At 45.7% G+C, this 13,552-nt stretch overlaps 1 long non-coding RNA gene across 1 annotated transcript in view; it reads left to right on the plus strand.

Annotated features, from left to right (window-relative positions):
- Positions 1 to 810: 810 nt before the first annotated feature.
- The window catches only part of LOC138674003 (uncharacterized), a 28,974-nt gene continuing 16,232 nt past the window's right edge, over positions 811 to 13,552 (plus strand). The window contains exon 1 of the long non-coding RNA XR_011320420.1: positions 811 to 968. This is a non-coding gene — a long non-coding RNA (uncharacterized lncRNA). The remainder of the gene's footprint in view (positions 969 to 13,552) is intronic.

The following is a 13,552-nucleotide window of genomic DNA, read 5'->3' on the forward strand; positions in this document are numbered from 1 at the left end:
AGGATCGTCACCAGGGGCGTACATACAAATCATAGGGCGACAATAGCATAAGGTCTAATTGCCCCCCCCCCCAAAAAAAAAAAAAATAATAATAATAATTGTGGGGGTCACAGAAGGGCATAGCTCACAACTTTCCTGCCTTTACATAATAAATATACCGCCATATATATTTATTACATAATACTGCCATATAGGTCATACATAATGCCGCCAGATATATCTATTACATAATACTGTAATATGGACGGAACGTAATGTTGCCATATATATATTTTTTGCATACTGCTGCCATATAGATCAAACATGATGCCACCATATAATGTATATTTTTTACATAATGCTGCCATATAGACCACACTTGATGCCGCTAATTATTATGTGTGACCTGTATGATGGCATTATGTGTGATCTATATGACAGTATTATATGTAATATGTATGGTTGTATTATGTTTGATCAGTATGGTGCAATAATATAAGAACTATATGACGGGATTATATGAGAACTGTATTGTGGGATTATGTGTGATCTATCTATGTGGCAGTATTATGTGAGAATTATATGGTGGTTTTATGTGTGATCTACATGGCGGTATTATGTGTGATCTGTATGTCAGTATTATATTCAGAAAGCGGACCCATTTTAGGGTGGTTCTGGCTGAGCACCTGCACGCGGGTCTGGGGTAATAGAGGGGGCAGCATGACCTCCAGTTAGGTGTAGTCAGGGGAAGGCTGGTGAGGCAGCTGAAGAGAGGGGTCTCATTTTTATTGTTACTATATGGCTACATTTCCTTCCCAGCGTCACCCCAGACTGTGCCTGTCGCCTCGCTTTCACACATCGCCAGGACAGGATGGAGAAGACAGGATCTGAGGAGGGGAATGGGGTCTGCATGCAAAGTCTGGATCAGACCAGGCCATCAATCCGCAGAAATGTTTCCTGGATTTCTGTGGAGCAGACGGTCCATCCAGGTGTATAAAAGACAGCGCTCTATGTACAATCCCTGGCTGCTCCGCGCACCAAACAGGGGGCCCCCATAGACCAGCACACTGCTCTCCTGAAATACTCTGTGCTGCTGTCACCCTGCTCCCTCCACCACATATCTCCCAGAATCCTTGCTGCCTGCCATCCTCGGTGACTGTCTACTTGTCAGTATAAGGTTGCTTTCACACTAGCGTCGGTACGGGCCTTTCACAGTGCGTCGTACTGACGCATGCTGTGAAAGAAATGCCCGACGTGGGCAGCGGAAGCAGTCTTGCGACGCTTCCGTTGCCCCATTGTAAGGTCTGGGCATGAGGGGGCGGAGTTTCGGCCGTGCATGCGCGGTCGAAAATGGTGGACTCGACGCACAAACGTTACATGCGTCGGTAATGTTAGTCTATGGGGAAAAACGCATCCTGCAGACAACTTTGCAGGATGCGTTTTTTCTCCTGAATGACGCATTGCACCGTACAGCCAAAATCGCTAGTGTGAAAGTAGCCTAAGGTTTGCCGTCCACGCTCAGTATTTGGTCAGTATTTTACCTCAGTATTTGTAAGCCAAATCCAGGAGTGGGTGATAAATACAGAAGTGGTGCATATGTTTCTATTATACTTTTCCTCTATTTGTTCCACTCCTGGTTTTGGCTTACAAATACTGAGGTAAAATACTGACCAAATACTGATAGTGTGACGGCAGCCATACTCTGCAGTCACCAACAAAATGGCTGCTCACTGGGTTCCTGAATATCATCCTCTCTAATCCCTTAGCAAACACCCAGAAGGGGAGGAGAGGAGACATCACACACACGTTAGCAGACTCCGCCCAGAATTACTGCAGTGCTGTAATGTGAGCTATTTGTACACTAGGTTTTTCTGAAATTTCAGCAGCTGCTCCCCCTAGTGTTGAAAAGTGGAAATTCCAAAACTTTTCAAATTATTTTTCATATTTTACTAAATTATAAACAAATGATAATATTTTTTAAGAAAATGTAATCATTAATTCTTTACATTTTTACAATTTCTGAAAAAATTTTTTTTTTTTATGGCACCTTCCCTTTAAGGAAAGTGGAAAGTAAACACTGCAAAATATTTAAAATAGCAAAGCAAGTATTCATCCTCTTGGATCCAGCACCGACGCTGCTCGGGTCTAAGGCCTCTTTCACACTTCCGTCGTTTGGCCAACGTCGCAATAAGTCGTTTAGGAGAAAAACGCATCCTGCAAAGTTGCCCGCAGGATGCGATTTTTTTTTTTTCTCCATAGACTTGCATTAGCGACATATGGCCACATGTCGCATCCGTCGTGCAATGGATGCGTCGTGATTTTGTGGCCCGTCGTGACGAAAAAACGTTCAATGTAACGTTTTTTCGTCCATCGGAACTGCCATTTCCAACCGTGCATGCGCAGCCTGAACTCACGGGCAGCGGATGCGTCTGAAAACTGCATCCGCTGCCCACGTTGTGCACTATTTGCACAACGTCCAACGGTTTGCGACGGCCCCGTACCGACGGAAATGTGAAAGAGGCCTAAGAGGTTTGGCTGCAGTGGTGACATAGCGACAGCTTGCTTCACTACTGCAGCCAATCAGAACCCAGCAGCGAGGAGGCGATACTGGACCCAAGAAGGCTAAGTGCCTGCTCAGTTTATTATTCTAGGTTATTACAGCTTTTTGGGTCCACTTTCCTGAAAGTGGAAAACCCCTTTAATTGAACTTATGTTTCAGTGTGTCGGGCTTTCTTTCAGTCTGAGTACCACCACATAGTCCAGGCCAGCAGTGCGTCTCTGAAATAGAACTCCTCAGCTAGTGACGCTGTTAAAGGGAATCTGTGATGTTCCCATATGCTATTAAACTGTAGCAGTGATTGTAGCCGCTTCGTGCACATCCCTATTAAACTGTAGCAGTGATTGTAGCCGCTTCGTGCACATCCCTATTAAACTGTAGCAGTGATTGTAGCCGCTTCGTGCACATCCCCATTACTGAAAGTTGGAGACTGCCAGAAGGAATAAAGTTAGTTTTCTCCCAGTAGCCCTACTATTATTGAGGCAGCTCAACAGTATTGAAATAATGACCTGCAGATTAACTCTATATCTGCAGGATAATAGAGTTTGGGGACATGACACTTTCCCTTTAAACTTGTGTGAGGAGACCCGCAGCCAGTCTGGACATCGTTGTCCATACTCGAACTGGGAATTTCAGATGTGTGAACCCGGCCTAAGGTGAATTTACAAGTGTCAGATTTGTTGATTTCTACGTATTACTGTCATCCTATGGGCTCACACTCATTTGCGTAAAAAATATCGCTCTGATGTTTATCGTGAAAAGTAAGACAAGAATCATGCAACTGTTATACGAGTACAATGCGATTTTTCTTAAGTAGCATCCGTATGACATGCGTTTTTAACATCAGCCTTTACATAGAGTAATTATGTCATTTAAAGCTAGTATCATGGGGTTACTGCGGTAGAGAGCAGCCAGAAGACCACAGCGTCTGATTGCTCCTACTCCTGCACTGAATGGAAACACTTCACGTTCTGATTAAACGGTGTACATTTCTTTTGGCAGTGCAGGGGTTAATTTGCTCTGCTGAGAGCTCTGGGAGCTAGAGCTCTCAGCTGAGCATAGTTAACCACTGGTATTCCCAATATAATCTGGGCCCTGGGTAACACACAATGTCAGAGTGTCACGCTGGGTGAAGAAGCAACTAGTTGCACAACAACGGGAAGAGGGTGGGGAATCCCAAACACTAGGGAAGGGAGGCCTCTAGGCAGATCTGTCAACACCCTGGCTCCCCTAACGTCCCTAAATAGGTTCAGCACCTATTGTCGAGCAGGAGCCTAATCCCTGACTGTTCCTAGTGATAAGCCCTGGATGGGGAGGGACAGGGTGACGCTAGTCAGCCCCCACTTCTACTAAAGACACAAGAAAGGTCACGCCAACAATACTTGAAGAGAACTCCAAGAATACACTAGTCGACTACTAGCAATTCCAACCAGGACAGAGGAAACTAGAACTATCACCAGCATCTTACTGAAGAGAATAAAGGTATTTAAACATCCAGCAATGGTGTGTCAATCAGCAGCAGCAGGTGAGGGTCACCGCTAGGCCCCAGGGGGAGAAGAACATCACTCCACAACAGAGATGCAAAGATCACAAATGTGCTTGCAGAGCCAAGCGCAATGACCTTCTACAGCCGGACTCAGAATGTCTGTCTGACACACCAGTGACACAGAGCTAGGTTATGCTGCATGGCTGGGAGTATAGTATCTGGTGGTTATTGGAGGAGGCGTTTTGTGGATTTATCTGTGACTGTTACTTAGTTTTGTGAGTGTGATTATCCCCTTCTCCAACTTTGGTTTAACCCCATCCTCCACTCCCCGGTGCATTCCTCTGTTATATGTGAGTGTATATTTGTATGTTTGGTATTTTCCATTTCCCCTGTTCATGTTACCTTGTTCATCTGGTTGGTGTACTACGGTGCACTGCTTTTCCCATATTCCGTGATTCGGGGAAGTGTAAAGACAGAGGGTAGATTCAGGAAATATGGCTAGGTACTTGGCCCCGGCATCTTCACCTTCAGAAGTAACCTGGGGAACAGAGCGAGCTAGCATGCCCCATAGCGTTAGGGACAGGAGTCCCAGGTCACCCAACAACAGAGTTGTGACAGTTTACAAACTAATAAAACAATCTAATATAAAGGTATAGATTGATAGATAGAATAGGATAGATCTCCTGTAGATATTTAATGTCACAAGCTCCTTGCATATGATAAACTAGCACCCTTTATTTCCTTTCATAAGACACTAAAGGTTGTTTATGTTTACCCTTATTAATCCTATTAAATAACTAATAAAAAATGGCAAATATCCACCTTTTTTAAAAAACAACTAAGGGAATGCAGACAGCTGTGAGCTTGTGTTATCATTCTGAGACGGGAACAATATCTATGGATCTTCCCAGCCTAGTAATATCAGTTCACAGCTGTCAGTGTAGCCTTTACTGGTTATTAAAAAGGGGGACCCAAAAAATATGTGTAGTCCCCCCTATTTTTAATAACCAGCAAAGGCTAAGCAGACAGCTGCGGGCTGATATTAATAGGCTAGGAAGGGGCCATGGACATTGGCCCCCTCTCAGTCTGTCTGTTGGACACCCCCATTACTAGCCCAATAGTTAAAAGAAATAAACAAACAGAAAAATCCTTTAGGCTATGTGCACACGTTGCGGATTTTGCTGCGGATCCGCAGCGGATCAGCAGCTGCGGGTCCGCAGCAGCTTTCCATGCGTTTACAGTACAATGTAAACGTATGGAAAACGCAAACCGCAGTGTCCATGCTGCGGAAAAAAATGCGCGGAAACGCTGCGGATTACATTCCGCAGTATGTCAATTCTTTGTGCGGATTCCGCAGCGGTTTACACCTGCTCCATAATAGGAATACGCAGGTGTAAAACCTCAGGTGGAATCCGCACAAAATCCGGATAAAAGCCGCAATAAATCCGCAGGTAAATCGCAGTGCCTTTTACCTGCAGATTTGTGAAATCCGCTGTGGAAAAATCCGCAGCCCAAAAAAATACGTGTGCACATACCCTTAATTGTAAAAAGCACTCCCCGACAATTACCCTCTTTTACCAATTTATTACTATAAAAAATAAAATAATCCAAAGGGATCTACTGTAAATTTATAATATGGACATCTCACGACGATACCTGATTTTGCTACATCCTGAGGCTGTGATGAGCAGTGACATCAGTAACGTGACCTCTCACCATGTCCACTGGAACACACAGAATAGCGTGTGAATCCTTCTGCTGTGATGAACGGTGATATATGTAAGGTTATTGCCAGTGGCATATCTAGGGGGGAGGGCAGCCGGGGCACGTGCCCCGGGCGCAGCCAGCAGGGGGGCGCAGTCGGGCCACCTAATGTGGCGGTCCCCAGTGTCTTCCCCGACAGCTGCATTCTGCGGCCCCCGGTCTGGGAGTCAGCTGTTCTCTGTCAAGCTGACAGCCGGCACAGAGAAGCTGCAGAGCGCCGGCTTCCATCATGTGCGGAGGTGGAGGGGTGCCCGTGCAGGGTGGCTGTGGCGGGCAGGCAGAAATCCCTGCAGCTCCACTGCCTACAAGAGAAAATAGCAGCGGAGCTGCAGCGATCTTTCTTCCTGCTTCCTGCCCGTGCTTCCTCTCACACAGACGCACCATTGGATGACTTCATAATTCAGCGGCTGCCTGTGTCAGAGGAAGGCGATGGAGATGCCGCGGCAGAGCGCAAGGAGAGGGGTGTGTGTGTGGCGCGCTGCAGGGGAATGTGCAGAGAAGTAAATGGTGTGTGTGTAGGGGGAGGAGAGGGCAATGATGGGGATGGTGGGAGAGGAGAGGGCAATGATGGGGATGGTGGGGGAGGAGAGGGCAATGTTGGGGCTGATGGGGAGAGAGCAATGATGGGGATGGTGGAGGAGGAAATGATGGAAGTGGTGGAATGGGCAAGGATTGGGATGGTGGGGGAGGAGGAAACGATGGATGTGGTGGAAAGGGCAATGGTGGGATTGGGGGAGGAAATGCTGGAGGTGGTGAAATGGGCAATGAGGGGTGTGGTGCAGAAGGCAATGATGGAGGTGGTGAAGAGAGCAATGATGGGGTGTGATAGAGGACAATAATATGTGTGTGGACAATTTGAGTGGGGATAGGGGGATTTATTATGCGTGGGGAGAATTTGGGGATGGGGGAATTTTTATGTGTAGGGTGAGATTTAGAGTGGGGATGGGGGATTTAATGTGTGGGGGAGATTTGAGGACACAAAATGAAGAGCAAAAGGGGAGATAAGGGCATATATGAGGAAACAGTACAGGGGAATGGGGGGCATGTATGAGGAAACAATATGGGAGAATTGGGGGTACGTATGAGGAAACAGTATTGGGGAATTGGGGGCATGTATGAGGAAACAATATGGGAGAATTGGGGGTACGTATGAGGAAACAGTATGGGGAATTGGGGGCATGTATGAGGAAACAGTACATGGAATGGGGGGCATGTATGAGGAAACAGTACGGGGGAATGGGGGGCATGTATGAGGAAACAGTATGAGGGAATGGGGGGCATGTATGAGGAAACAATATGGGAGAATGAGGGCACAGTATGAGGAGCGATGTGAAAAATGTATGTGGACAGAGTACGGGGAGTGAGGGTGATGGGATGTGTGCAGACACAGTATGGAGAGTTAGGTGAGCAGGTAGTATAGAAAGTGAGGGGGTAAATATATGAGGAGACAGTATGGTGAACAGGGGGATGTGAGAGGAGACAGTATGAGGAGGGAGGGGAATAGTGTGAGGAGACAGTATAGGGGGACAAAAGTGAGTGGGCACAGAATAGAAACTGAATAGTGGGGGTGTAGCATGGAGGGACAGTATTAGGGCACAGCCAGGAGGGGACAGTATACCAAGGAGGGGGAGTGTGATGAGAGTACAGTATAAATACTGGGCCCTATAGGGGGGACACAGTATGAGGACAGTGTAAAGAGGGGGCCGGTATGGAAAGGAGAGGTCAGTGTGAAGAGCATGTACCATAAGAGGGACACAGTGTGGGGGTCATATTTTGTGCAGACAATATAGTGAGGGGCAATTTTTTATTCAGGAGCATTTTAATGACACTTGTATCTTTAAGAGCATCATGTGGAAATTTTCTGCAAAAGAGCAGAGAAAATGGAAGTCTGCAGAGACGGCTGTGGATGAGAAAACTCATCATGGGGTCTGGACAAGATGAAGAAAAGAAGGCGAACGACTCGAGACAACGTCATCTATAAAGTACCTGGATGTAAATGTTATCTGTGATGCTAACTAACTCTCATGTTTTTATTTATGTTAGGAGCATTAAAGGGGATGTCCAGGTTTGTGATGATTCTGCAGTCATTCTTTGTGACTGCAGACTTCTGAATTCTCACAGTGCGCCCTGCACGCTGTCAGGATTCTCTCATGCTGGTGATTTAGATACATGTGGTCACGTGCTGACTAGACATGTGTGGCTTCACTCAATGAAAATGAACTGAGCGAGGCCGGGCACGTCTAGTCGGAATGTGGCCAGAGGTATACAAATCACATACATGATTGTCCACAGGCAAGGGAGAATTCAAAAAGTGTGCAATACATTAGTTGTGAGAATTCAGAAGCTGCAATGTCAGGATTCAGCTCTGCAGGTTCCAGTAGTTGTCACATGGACACTTCACTCATATGTGACTTTCACACTTATGGTCCTGTGACAACGAGCTTCTCTTCTGCTTCTCTCAGTTTTTCACAGATCATTGAGAGTATTAGGGAGAGGAGCTCGTCGGTACATGACTAAGTGTGAAAATAGCATATGTCCTCGGTGGGGGGGGTGGGGGGGGGGGGGAGCTGCGCCAAAATGAATTCTTGCCCCGGGTGCCAGAAACCATAGATACACCTCTGGTTATTGAAGTTCATGGGCTGTGATCTTAGATAACTTTACTGACAGCACTGCTCATCACAGCAGCCAGATTCACATGTAACCCTCCGTGTTTGTGAACGGTCATGTAACTGATATCACATCCCTTCACAGCCACCGGATGTTGCAGAGCTTACAATCCATGAGGCAGTAAGGGTAAAGAGTGCTTGTTTAGCTCTATGTTCCAGCCATATTTCTTAGAGGTATTGTCCATCGCTTTTTTACTGATGGCTTTTTCTTAGGATAGGTCATCAATATCAGATCGGTGGGGTTGCGACCCCCGGCATTACCACCTATCAGTTGGTGGTGGTGGCACTGGGAAGTGATCAGTTCAGAGATGCACCACACAGCTCCATCAACAGCCTAGTGGCCACAGCCGGGACTGCACATCCGCTCCCGCTGCCACCACTACACAGTTGATGGAGCTGTGCTGTTCCACTCTGCAACTGATGACATATATCCAACCAGCACCAGGGGTGTCAGGGTGTCATTGCCAGGAGTGTCAGTTGTCGCACCCTCACCAATCTGATATTGATGATCTATCCTAAGGAAAGGCCATGTATATAAGTACTGAACAACCCCTTTAAAAAAAATAGGTAGAACACAAGTTTCATAAGCCTGTCTTCCAGACTCATCCTCCATCTAAGATTACTTGCGGTCAGAAGAAATAAACTGGCTGCTCCCACCTTTATCTCCACCTGAAAGGAGCCATCACATGAAAACATAGGTTATCAGTTGTTTGCACATAATAACCCTGCTGAGTCAGTCATTTATCTTCGGTTTATCACCACCTTATTGATTTGATTTTCCTGGCATACGAAGAGAGAAGGTGATCTAATATACAGAGCAATTATGGGATAATAAAGTCAAATGTCCACAGGTGTTACATAAAAACATTTGTAATCGCCTCACGTCATAGGAAATCAAGGACCCGAAGCACCAATATGCCAAGTTTATTGTGCGGGCCTAGCCATTGTGTCCATACAATAACCAGCAACCAAAACATCAATCCTAAAGCCCACCATACACATTGGATGGCTGTCTGCCGCCATTTTAGCCAGTTCTCCCGTACACACGAGTGCTTATTCGACGTTCCTGTGTTCCCTATGACATGTCTCATGGCATCTTATCTCTGGAAGACAGTACGATCGGCAGTCAGACATATTTACCCCTACACATTGGGGTTCAGCCGACATTAGTCCAATGTATGGGAGCCTTTGGAGCTAATTGCTTTAGTGTAGTCCCGTAAGTGAGCCCCATTTATCAATGTGAACCAGGAACCTCAGGGCTGTCTCTTATTGATAATCATACTGTACATATTCATGAGAAATATCATTAATGATAAATTACTGAAGGAACGCAAAGCATATAGTTTTTGAAATGTCTGTACACAACCTCTGTATATCTTGGTACAAAATTGGGCAGTAGTGGCATACAATATGAACCTTATTATGGTTCCATAGAAAACAAATCCACATCCTAACCAAATGCCTGAGATCTTAGAGGGTTTGTCCACGCATCTTCTTCAGCTGTGCAGCACTCCCCAGTCACTTCCAGATGGATGGAGGCGGGTGCTTCTCTTTGATTGACAGTGCAGGCCAGGAGCATCGTCACTCTTCTAGCCTGTACTACAGTTGTGGCCAAAAGTATTGACACCCCTGCAATCCTGTCAGATAATACTCAGTTTCTTCCTGAAAATGATTGCAATCACAAATTCTTTGGTATTATTATCTTCATTTAATTTGTCTTAATGCAAAAATACAAAAGAGAATGAAGCAAAAAGCAAAACATTGACCATTTCACACAAAACTCCAAAAATGGGCCAGACAAAAGAATTGGCACCCCGAGCCTAATACTTGGTTGCACAACCTTTAGCCAAAATAACTGCGACCAACCGCTTCCGGTCACCATCAATGAGTTTCTAACAATGCTTTGCTGGAATTTTAGACCATTCTTCTTTGGCAAACTGCTCCAGGTCCCTGATATTTGAAGGGTGCCTTCTCCAAACTGCCATTTTTAGATTTCTCCCCAGGTGTTCTATGGGATTCAGGTCTGGACTCATTGCTGGCCACCTTACAAGTCTCCAGTGCTTTCTCTCAAACCATTTTCTAGTGCTTTTTGAAGTGTGTTTTGGGTCATTGTCCTGCTGGAAGACCCATGACCTCTGAGGGAGACCCAGCTGTCTCACACTGGGCCTACATTATGCTGCAAAATTTGTTGGTAGTCTTCAGACTTCATAATGCCATGCACACAGTCAAGCAGTCCAGTGCCAGAGGCAGCAAAGCAACCCCAAAACATCAGGGAACCTCCGACCTTGTTTGACTGTAGGGACCGTGTTCTTTTCTTTGAATGCCTCTTTTTTCTCCTGTAAACTCTATGTTGATGCCTTTGCCCAAAAAGCTCTACTTTTGTCTCATCTGAGCAAAGAACATTCTTCCAAAACGTTTTAGGCTTTTTCAGGTAAGTTTTGGCAAACTCCAGCCTGGCTTTTTTATGTCTCGGGGTAAGAAGTGGGGTCTTCCTGGGTCTCCTACCATACAGTCCCTTTTCATTCAGACGCCGACGGATAGTACGGGTTGACACTGTTGTACCCTTGGACTGCAGGGCAGCTTGAACTTGTTTGGATGTTAGTCGAGGTTCTTTATCCAACATCCGCACAATCTTGCATTGAAATCTCTTGTCAATTTTTCTTTTCCGTCCACATCTAGGGATGTTAGCCACAGTGCCATGGGCTTTAAACTTCTTGATGACACTGAGCACTGTAGACACAGGAACGTTCAGGTCTTTGGAGATGGACTTGTAGCCTTGAGATTGCTCATGCTTCCTCACAATTTGGTTTCTCAAGTCCTCAGTTCTTTGGTCTTCTTTCTTTTCTCCATGCTCAATGTGGTACACACAAGGACACAGGACAGAGGTTGAGTCAACTTTAATCCATGTCAACTGGCTGCAAGTGTGATTTAGTAACATAGTTAGTAAGGCCGAAAAAAGACATTTGTCCATCCAGTTCAGCCTATATTCCGTCATAATAAATCCCCCACTCGGAGTTGAACCAAGGACCTCTTGATCTGCAGTCAAATGCTCTACCACTGAGCCATACCCCCTATTTAGTTACTGCCAACACCTGTTAGGTGCCACAGGTAAGTTACAGGTGCTGTTAATTACACAAATTAGAGAAGCATCACATGATTTTTTGAACAGTGCCAATACTTTTGTCCACCCCTTTTTTTATGTTTGGTGTGGAATTATATCCAATTTGGCTTTAGGACAATTCTTCTTGTGTTTTTTCATTTAAGACAAATTAAATGAAGATAATAATACCAAAGAATTTTTGCAATTATTTTCAGGAAGAAACTGAGTATTATCTGACAGAATTGCAGAGGTGTCAATACTTTTGGCCACAACTGTATGTGCCCTACAATGCTTACAATGCTGCTGTTGATGCTGAAATGTCTGCTTCTGCAGCATCGGAAATGCTAGGATTGTGACAGTCCACTATGGTAATCGTTGTTGTCATAATCCCTCCTGTATCAAATGTAAAAGCTCTGTTAGGGGCTCAGGAGCTGCCGATCCCTGACAGGGTGGGTAGGAGCACTGTAGGAGCTCTCACAAATACCCTGTCCTTGCCAGGAACCTGTGGTTGCTGGACAGAAGCCCTGAGAACTGCCTACGACCTCATGGCACTTGCAGATCTTCTTTTGGTTAGCCAGCTTGGTACAATATCACATGTACGCCAATAATGACATTGTACCAGGCCCGCTAATCAAAAGAAGAGCCACGTATGCTGGGAGGTAAGAGGCGGTACTCATGGTGCCCGTCCAGTGACCACAGACTGATGTATCCTATGTACCAGGTCCTGCAAATCACTTTACACCAACTCTACTCACAAAAGCTTAGTAGCTCATGGACACTGGGGGTTTGTGAAGAGAACAGATGAGGGGGAGAACACCAAGCCATCACATAGGTTTGGAAGACTCAGCTGACTGACCAGGTTGGGTGTTGGCAACAGACTGCAGTAGACTTGGGAAGGTGAGCAGCAAGATGAGAGGGAGTGGTGTATAGAACTGATCCATGTCCATTGTCCAGCAGCGGTTCTATGGAAATGAATGTTCAGGAAAGAGGTGGGCAGGCTCAGGTGCTAGCCCACTCAAGATCCCAGCTAACCTCAGCATAAACAATACTGACGCAACTGTGCATGTCTGGCCACTGCTCTCAGACATTTTGGGCACATCTATAAGATATGCATAAAATGCCTTTAAATGTGGCTCTCATGTTTGCATGTATCTCATGAGTGGGCGCATGCCCTCACAGAATGGGGACGTGGATGCTCAATGGTTGCTTTTTCCATTTTTTGCCATGGGGACAAAAAAATTGCAAATCTTGTATTATCTGAAATTTTATTTGCTCTAATAGAAATTAATAGAAAGAGTCACTGTCAACATTCATTTTTAGATTAAATATAGCTTTTTCCTTTTGGGCCAGCAAGGGTTAATGTCAGTCTCCATTGCTGGCATTTGTTTTGTAGCTTGTCAGCTTATGTGGGTGGTAAGCACTTCCAACATCATTTAAAAAGTCACATGACCCATCAGCTGACTGTCAATGATAGAGTATTCTATGTTGACCAAGCCTGGAGTAAAGAGCTTTCTGTTCCAGCAGCAATTCTGCTGTTTTTGTGGAGTTCGTAGTCCTGGTGCCTTACCCTCTGCTGTGTGGTGCTTTGCAGCAGAGACAGTTGTTAAACATAATTTCCCCTCTATCTGTCTGTCTTGTGTTTTGTCACTCTCCTTGTGTTGTTTATTATCTGCAGTGTTGAGGCTAGCGTCCTTGCCAGCCAGTTCACTAGCCAGGGATTAGTGAGTTGACAATCAGGGACTAGGCACGTGACGGCGGTGGGGGGAAGGACCCGCTTAAGGCATTAGGGGGAATTAGGGACAGGCTCAGGTTGGAGTTCAGGTGGTGTCCCCATCCCCCATTCCCTACGGTTAAGGCCTTCCTCACCCCATTCCATCCCGTTGTAGGTTTAAGTTGTGTCGTCCGCTGGACTTTACCTTGTCGGTCATAACAGTGACTGTTGTGCTACTACATTCTATGAGAACAGGTGCTGGGACCTCATTTTTGATGCAGGTCCCACC

Source organism: Ranitomeya imitator, chromosome 4 (assembly GCF_032444005.1).
Source record: "Ranitomeya imitator isolate aRanImi1 chromosome 4, aRanImi1.pri, whole genome shotgun sequence".
Taxonomy (NCBI): domain Eukaryota; kingdom Metazoa; phylum Chordata; class Amphibia; order Anura; family Dendrobatidae; genus Ranitomeya; species Ranitomeya imitator.